Genomic DNA, 9,939 nt, shown 5'->3' on the forward strand with positions numbered 1-9,939 from the left:
AAAAGCAATGTCCTACTCTGTCCCAGTTTTCTGTTTTGTCACAATGTCCTTGGAATCTCCCAAACTAGTAATTTTCTCCTGAGACAGTGGTATTTAAAAGTTTATTGGTCCCAGGGTCTCTCAGATTCCCTCCGCACTAATATCTTTAAACTGTAATGGCTGCTACTTTTCTGTTGTTCCGGCTGCTGTAACAGCTGGTTGTATCTTTCATCTGTTTCAGTCCTCTTACATTTGTTTAGTTATTCTTTATGTTTCCCTGCTCAGTGGAAGTCACTTCCCATGTCTAGTGAGGAAAACCGCTATTCTTTAACCATTCGTAATTTGCTGTCATTGTGTTATGCTGTTCTATATTGGAGTCAGTTATATGGGCCATTCTTTTACAATAACAATAAAAAGCTGTACCTATATAAATGCCAAGATTTTGGTCAAATTTGGTTTTACTCAGTCAAGTTAAGATGTTGCCTATCTCCTTTACTTAATATGGGTCATTCTTTATACATTTCTCAAGGTTGTACACTCTCTTTGTAAAACTCCTTCTTCTAAAGGCTGATTTTAGACAACTTGATATTCTAAGCGGCCAGAACATTGGTCATGTTTTATGTTCTCTTGATTTGTTTAAGCTGGAACGATGTCTTTTTTTTTTTTCCCCAGAATCCCCTTCCTTGTACAGTTCGAGTTGAGAGTTGGCCAAAAGATTTGGAAAACAGAAATGAAGGATGGAACCATTACTGAAGCTTGTCACACACCCATGGGTTCCAAACACTCTTTGATCTCCTTACCTCTTCTCTCAGATTGCTGAACTTGCTGACCCACAGAGGCCCCATGCTCACCAGTGTATGCTCAGCTGTGGACAGAGATAAAGCTTCTCAGAGGCAGCAGCTTTGCATCGGGACCACCGTAAGTTTCTCCTTTCCAACCCTGCATTTGGGGATGGAAGTGCTTGTCTTTTCAGACTGACTGGTTAGTGACTGACTTCTGTTTCTCCTAATTTCCCCTTCCAGGCTTTGGCTGTCCAAACTTCATCCACAATTGTAAAAGGTCAAATTAAAATAGTAAATCCCTTATCCCGTTAAACCCAGAGTGATTCTCGACTTGCCTCACTGAATCCGGACTACAAAGCCAGGCTGTATAAACATAGTGTTAATGCCTTAATACATTGTATTTTCTCCTCAAACCATATACATAAAGTATTTATACTGGTTTATATTCTTTTATATTTTTTTTATTTATTTCTGAGAGAGAGAGAGACAGAGTGAGCAGCGGAGGGTTAGAGAGAGAAGTAGACACAGAATCTGAAACAGGCTCCAGGCTCTGAGCTAGCTGTCAACACCGAGCCTGCCGGCGGGGCTCGATCCCATGAACTGTGAGATCATGACCTTGTTATATCCAGGTCGCAGTATCCTCAACGACCAGAGACCACCGGGGAGACCGAGTCACGCATGCAAAGGCAAAGGGCTTTATTACGGGCTCGAGCTCGGGCTCTTAGACTTTACCAGCGCAGTGGATCCCTGCTGTGAGCCCCGAACAAAGGCAGAGTAGGGTTTTTATGGGGTTTGTGACAGGGGAGTTACAGAAATTGTGGCCTGGGAACAGTGATCCAATCATAATTATTCAACATCATTGACAGCAGGTTTAACCATACACATTGTCTAGAGTATTTGTTACTTTTGGCGGGATCCAATTACAACGTTTAGAGTACCTTTAAATTCAACCAATCACAGAGCGAGCCTAGGGTCTTGTTCGGCGACTAACGCGTTAACTTTAACATTAGGTAACAGGGTTCTATCTATAGTTTCTATCTCCATGCCTCTCCCTTAGTAATGTGGAGGGTGGTTGCTGGCCTTTCCTGATTGGGTGTTGGAAGGGTGGTTTCTCCTGCCTTGGGCAATGTGTAACTCCTGATAGTTTTGGGGAAGCTGAAACTTAGGCTTTCTAGTTTAGAGGGGAAACTTAAAGCCTGTCATAGAGTCAGTTTGGTTTAGACTTGTGTCCTTACAACCTGAGCTAAAGTCGGGCGCTTAACCGACTGAGCCACCCAGGTGCCCCTAGACTAGTTTAGATTCTAATGACCTCAGATCACCACTGTTAGAAGATTTCTTGTATACACAGATGCTTAAGTCCCAGTGACTTATTTCATCTTCACTCTCAATATTTTTAGAAAGTCAATTTATTCTTATGCCACAATTAAGTATGGTAAGGAAACTTCTAGCAAGACTGGTCACTCTAGAAAAATCAGATCACTTCTTTTTTATTTATTTATTTATTTTTAAATGTCTTTTCCCCTTCCCCTTTTTAATTCACTCTTCTTTCTAAGAATTGTCAAATAAGAAATAATTATATACTAAAGCATCTTAAAAACAAAATGGCATCTTTAAAAAAATCTAAATATACATAGCCTGACTTCCTAATGTTATTGACACAGCCTAAATATTTCTAGTTAATAAAAACACTTAACTCTTTTTAGTTTTACTGCCTAAAGCTTTTCCACCCAAATAAGATTACGGGTACAGCAAGAGACTATTATCCATATGTTTAACCTTTTTTTTTTCCTAGCAATATCAAGGTACTATGTGCTGCATTTGCTAGCTGAAATTAACAACAAATATTTTAAGACTACATTTGATCCAGATACTATGTTCTTTTTTTCCCCAAGAGAATAAAAACAATATAAATGGGGTATGACCTAATCAAGTGTAACACAGAAGTCTCTGAACTTAGTAATAATGTATATAAGCAAGCTCATACGGGTACTAAATGAATATTAAGAAATGAATTAAGGGCCTCTGTTATATTTTTATAACAAACTACTCCAACCACAGTGAAGATGAAATGTCTGTTGGTTGTTTACACTCATTTACTGACACACTGTAAATCTGCCATATTTCATGTGCACTGGCAAAGCCACTGACAAGAGGCTAAAGAAGATATGTGTTCACTATCTTTATCACCAACAGAGAGAATGCTTTGGAAGATTCTTGATCAGAGGAATCAGATAGGTACACAAGTTGGCTTTTATATGTTACTTTTTAAAACAGTTTATATGTTTATATTTTGAGAGAGAGAGGGACAGAGAAAGAGGGAAAGAAAGAATCCCAANAAAATAGACCATTTTTTCACAAATAACTGATTTATTTTAAGTAAATTTTCCCTATTTGTTTTCTTTTTTTAAAATTGTAGAGTCAAGGGTGCCTGGGTGGCTCAGTCAGTTAAGTGTCTGACTTCAGCAGATGATTTGGTGCAATTGAGTAAGATTACAAAGGTCCTAAGGTTTAAGGCAAGTCTTACTGTCCAAACTCTCATGTTACTTTGAAATTTGAAACCATGTATACACAATATCACAATCCAACTGGGCATGTTTTCTTTTCCAAATCAGATAGATATTATATTATAGTGTTGTAATTCAGTTTCTACTGTGGTGTTTTATTAGGATTCCAGTGTGTGCATGATCAAATAAGGATTCTTAGAGGTAGCTGTGTATCTGTGAGGGCATAATGTAAGAAATAGTGTAAGAATCCACTTAAGGTATTCCAACCGGCAAGAAATTTAATACAAGGAATTTTGTGATTACAATATTGATTGAAGGGTTGAAGACAGAATGTAAGGAATCTTTAGGAACACATCCTCTATGCTTGTCTCATCTCTATGAAACTTATAGTTAAAAACAAAATTATGGAATCTGCTCCAAATATTCATACACATCAGGTCTTTCTTCCCAGGCTTCAAAAGTGCAAAAAAATAGTCTACATTAAAATTTCTTTCAAATCCCATGAGAATGTTCTTTATTTCTATAATTTAAATAGATACAGAGCTCTAGCTTCTAGGAAGAATAACAAATGTACATTCTGCTTCCCAATCACTGTGATAAAAAAGGGTGGGGGTGGAAGAGTTGAAAATGTCTGGGGGCGCCTGGATGGGTGTCAGTTAAATAGTTAAGAGTCAGACTTCTGCTCAGGTCATGATCTCACGGTTCGTAGGTTCGAGCCCCGCGTCAGTCTCTGTGCAGCTCAAAGCCTGGAGCCTCCTTCGGATTCTGTGTCTCCTTCTCTCTGACCCTCCCCTGCTCATGCTGTATCTCTCTCTCTCTCTCTCTTTAATGTTTTAATAAAACATTAAAATTTTTGAAAGAAAATGTCTGACAAACTCCAGTCTGGTTAAGCAGCACCACATACACGACTGTTTTCTAGGACAGACACCTTTTATGGCCAGATCACATTTAAAGGTCAGCTCAATACATCATAAATGTGCCAGTCACCAATAAGTGTGTCAAGATTATTTCCAAATGGTTAGTTGACTTCACTTGGACAAAAGGATTTCTATTTTAGCAACAAATGGATTACTTCAAATTGTTTTTAGGAATTAAAAGCAAATTCTAAAATCATTGTAATACCACTACAAGGAAATGAACATCAATTCACTAATATGTTAATATGTATATTCATTAATATATTTATTCTATGATTTATTAATAGTCATCTTCTTGTTTAGTTGCTCATTTCTCTTTATTAAGAATTGTTCAAGTATTTTAGCAGAAAGTAGCCAAAAGCAATGTCCTACTCTGTCCCAGTTTTCTGTTTTGTCACAATGTCCTTGGAATCTCCCAAACTAGTAATTTTCTCCTGAGACAGTGGTATTTAAAAGTTTATTGGTCCCAGGGTCTCTCAGATTCCCTCCGCACTAATATCTTTAAACTGTAATGGCTGCTACTTTTCTGTTGTTCCGGCTGCTGTAACAGCTGGTTGTATCTTTCATCTGTTTCAGTCCTCTTACATTTGTTTAGTTATTCTTTATGTTTCCCTGCTCAGTGGAAGTCACTTCCCATGTCTAGTGAGGAAAACCGCTATTCTTTAACCATTCGTAATTTGCTGTCATTGTGTTATGCTGTTCTATATTGGAGTCAGTTATATGGGCCATTCTTTTACAATAACAATAAAAAGCTGTACCTATATAAATGCCAAGATTTTGGTCAAATTTGGTTTTACTCAGTCAAGTTAAGATGTTGCCTATCTCCTTTACTTAATATGGGTCATTCTTTATACATTTCTCAAGGTTGTACACTCTCTTTGTAAAACTCCTTCTTCTAAAGGCTGATTTTAGACAACTTGATATTCTAAGCGGCCAGAACATTGGTCATGTTTTATGTTCTCTTGATTTGTTTAAGCTGGAACGATGTCTTTTTTTTTTTTTCCCCAGAATCCCCTTCCTTGTACAGTTCGAGTTGAGAGTTGGCCAAAAGATTTGGAAAACAGAAATGAAGGATGGAACCATTACTGAAGCTTGTCACACACCCATGGGTTCCAAACACTCTTTGATCTCCTTACCTCTTCTCTCAGATTGCTGAACTTGCTGACCCACAGAGGCCCCATGCTCACCAGTGTATGCTCAGCTGTGGACAGAGATAAAGCTTCTCAGAGGCAGCAGCTTTGCATCGGGACCACCGTAAGTTTCTCCTTTCCAACCCTGCATTTGGGGATGGAAGTGCTTGTCTTTTCAGACTGACTGGTTAGTGACTGACTTCTGTTTCTCCTAATTTCCCCTTCCAGGCTTTGGCTGTCCAAACTTCATCCACAATTGTAAAAGGTCAAATTAAAATAGTAAATCCCTTATCCCATTAAACCCAGAGTGATTCTCGACTTGCCTCACTGAATCCGGACTACAAAGCCAGGCTGTATAAACATAGTGTTAATGCCTTAATACATTGTATTTTCTCCTCAAACCATATACATAAAGTATTTATACTGGTTTATATTCTTTTATATTTTTTTTATTTATTTCTGAGAGAGAGAGAGACAGAGTGAGCAGCGGAGGGTTAGAGAGAGAAGTAGACACAGAATCTGAAACAGGCTCCAGGCTCTGAGCTAGCTGTCAACACCGAGCCTGCCGGCGGGGCTCGATCCCATGAACTGTGAGATCATGACCTTGTTATATCCAGGTCGCAGTATCCTCAACGACCAGAGACCACCGGGGAGACCGAGTCACGCATGCAAAGGCAAAGGGCTTTATTACGGGCTCGAGCTCGGGCTCTTAGACTTTACCAGCGCAGTGGATCCCTGCTGTGAGCCCCGAACAAAGGCAGAGTAGGGTTTTTATGGGGTTTGTGACGGGGGAGTTACAGAAATTGTGGCCTGGGAACAGTGATCCAATCATAATTATTCAACATCATTGACAGCAGGTTTAACCATACACATTGTCTAGAGTATTTGTTACTTTTGGCGGGATCCAATTACAACGTTTAGAGTACCTTTAAATTCAACCAATCACAGAGCGAGCCTAGGGTCTTGTTCGGCGACTAACGCGTTAACTTTAACATTAGGTAACAGGGTTCTATCTATAGTTTCTATCTCCATGCCTCTCCCTTAGTAATGTGGAGGGTGGTTGCTGGCCTTTCCTGATTGGGTGTTGGAAGGGTGGTTTCTCCTGCCTTGGGCAATGTGTAACTCCTGATAGTTTTGGGGAAGCTGAAACTTAGGCTTTCTAGTTTAGAGGGGAAACTTAAAGCCTGTCATAGAGTCAGTTTGGTTTAGACTTGTGTCCTTACAACCTGAGCTAAAGTCGGGCGCTTAACCGACTGAGCCACCCAGGTGCCCCTAGACTAGTTTAGATTCTAATGACCTCAGATCACCACTGTTAGAAGATTTCTTGTATACACAGATGCTTAAGTCCCAGTGACTTATTTCATCTTCACTCTCAATATTTTTAGAAAGTCAATTTATTCTTATGCCACAATTAAGTATGGTAAGGAAACTTCTAGCAAGACTGGTCACTCTAGAAAAATCAGATCACTTCTTTTTTATTTATTTATTTATTTTTAAATGTCTTTTCCCCTTCCCCTTTTTAATTCACTCTTCTTTCTAAGAATTGTCAAATAAGAAATAATTATATACTAAAGCATCTTAAAAACAAAATGGCATCTTTAAAAAAATCTAAATATACATAGCCTGACTTCCTAATGTTATTGACACAGCCTAAATATTTCTAGTTAATAAAAACACTTAACTCTTTTTAGTTTTACTGCCTAAAGCTTTTCCACCCAAATAAGATTACGGGTACAGCAAGAGACTATTATCCATATGTTTAACCTTTTTTTTTTCCTAGCAATATCAAGGTACTATGTGCTGCATTTGCTAGCTGAAATTAACAACAAATATTTTAAGACTACATTTGATCCAGATACTATGTTCTTTTTTTCCCCAAGGGAATAAAAACAATATAAATGGGGTATGACCTAATCAAGTGTAACACAGAAGTCTCTGAACTTAGTAATAATGTATATAAGCAAGCTCATACGGGTACTAAATGAATATTAAGAAATGAATTAAGGGCCTCTGTTATATTTTTATAACAAACTACTCCAACCACAGTGAAGATGAAATGTCTGTTGGTTGTTTACACTCATTTACTGACACACTGTAAATCTGCCATATTTCATGTGCACTGGCAAAGCCACTGACAAGAGGCTAAAGAAGATATGTGTTCACTATCTTTATCACCAACAGAGAGAATGCTTTGGAAGATTCTTGATCAGAGGAATCAGATAGGTACACAAGTTGGCTTTTATATGTTACTTTTTAAAACAGTTTATATGTTTATATTTTGAGAGAGAGAGGGACAGAGAAAGAGGGAAAGAAAGAATCCCAAGCCAGCTCTGCACTTTCAGCCCAGAGCCTGATGGGGGGCTCCTTCCGAGGAACCATGAGATCATGTCCTGAGCTGAGATCAAGAATCAGATACTCAACTGACTGAGCTGTCAGGAGCCCCGATACACTACTTTTAAAAAGAGTACATTCACACAAAGGCCAAGATGTGCAAAGATAGTGGTCATCTCTTTGAGCCATATTTCTGGCTTTTCTCTATAAGTTAGAAGCTGTTCTTATCAAAATGATATAATGACATTCTCCATTTATAAATATAGATGATATGTAATAGGGGTAACAATTGAGTAACCAATTTTTTAGAAGGAAACCAAAGTTTTAAAATTCTTATCTGACCTAGAGATGACTTAACTAAGACTGATTAGGGTAGGGGCACCCATTTTTTTTTTAAATCAAAACAAACCAAGAAATCTAACTTTTCTTACTTCTTGGATGATATTCCTGGAATACTACACTTATGTCTAATTCTTCTTATATTAGATAATAACATTCAGTTATAACAGACAGAACCCCAAATCAATCTTATTTACCAAAGTAAACTGAAAAACCCAGGACTCTTCTGGGTCAAATGCAGCAGAATTTTGGTCAAAATATTGCCATTAGGTCTACATTTCTCTTTCTGTTCATATCTTTGATCATAAAAAGAAAACCTCTTTCCAAAAGTAGCCGAGGGACAGAGAATTACTTTCTGCCTTGACCCACTCTCATTCTTATCCCTGAAACAAATACTGTGACCAAGGGAATAGATAGGCCCGTTCCGGATCATGTACTTAACTTCTGGGGCAAGGGAGAGAATCCATTCAACTGTACAACATCTCTTGCAAAGAATCTAGACTTCAACAAGAGTGCTTAAACAAATTAGAACATAACTTCTTTTAAAACAAATTGCTTTTGGTGCACCTGAGTGGCTCAGTTGGTTAAGCATCTTACTCTTAGCTTTGGCTCAGGTCATGATCTCATGATTTGGGAGTTCGAGTCCCACATAGGGTTCTGTGCTGGTACTGTGGGATCTGCTTCAGATTCTCTCTCTCTCCCCCTCTCTCTAACCATTCCCCACTGCTTCTCTCTCTGTCTCACTCTCTCTCTCTCTCACATAAATAAAAAAAAAAATTTTTTTAAAGAACTTCCTTAAGAGTTGTTAAAAATCACAACATTTTGCTTTAACCATGAGCAATGCAGTATTTAAAATATCTAAAGTACAAATGTTGCAAGGAGGAGCTAGACAATAAGGAGTGCATATTATACAGAGTAAATAACATTATAATATAACACTAGTTTAATGTATAATTAGAATATTCAGTGGTTTCTGAGAAATACACAGATCAGAGCTTTAGATATGGAAAATGCATATTATAGTTTTTCACCTCTGAATCATTTCAAAGCATGAATTTCTTTACTCCCTTGGAAAATTTCTATGGGGACAAGTTTTAAGATTATTTTCAAATCCCCTTGAAATTATTGAAACATCACTTGACCTTACTTTTTTTCTGTTTCCTAAGAAATCTAGTCCTGTCAGCTCTCTAATGCCTAGTATCACTGATCTTCCTGTAACCACCAACATATTTCAATATAAAGATCAGAAATGAATTGAAGTCTATTATTCAATAGTTCTTTCAAAGCATTATATGAATTAGGTATTCTTAGTTTTTGTTTTGTTTGTTCTTTATCTCTCTCTCAGAATGGGTGAAAAAATGACATTCATTAAAACTGAAAAGAAAAAAAACTCTCAGGTTCCTACTTTCCATATCGGGAAAAATGCAGTTCTTTCCTGCCGTGGGTCTTTACCCCTGTGAGTGTCTCCTTTACCATTTACACAAAACACACTTCTGGCCACCAAATATTTGTGTGTGTGGGTGGGGAGGGGCAGCCCCCACAAGAATAAGCAGTTCTTGGACACCCTCCTGGTGTGTATGTGTTCACCAAACTGGAAACTCTTTGAATCCAATACCCTACTTTTGGGATTTTAGAGAGACTTCCTCACAAATGCATGATCAATTAACTTGACTTCCAATTCCTCTCTTCTCTGGAGGAAGATGGGGCAGGGTGCTGAAAGTTCCAAGCTTCTTATCATGGCTGGGTCTTTCTGGCGACCAGCCCCAAGCAGGAGCCAGCCAGGAGCCCATTCAGAGTCACCTTAATGAACAAGAGGCTTCTAGTGCTGGTATCACATAGGAAATTACAAGGGTTTGGGGAGGTCTGTGCCAGAAAGAAAATAACTTCCTGGTTTGGAATAAAAACGGGCTTATTATCTGAATGCTCATTAATTTTTCAGCAACGGGTTAGAAAAATT

The sequence above is a fragment of the Crocuta crocuta genome, unplaced genomic scaffold (genome assembly GCF_008692635.1).
Source record: "Crocuta crocuta isolate KB4526 unplaced genomic scaffold, BGI_CrCroc_1.0 scaffold346, whole genome shotgun sequence".
In the NCBI taxonomy this organism is placed as follows: domain Eukaryota; kingdom Metazoa; phylum Chordata; class Mammalia; order Carnivora; family Hyaenidae; genus Crocuta; species Crocuta crocuta.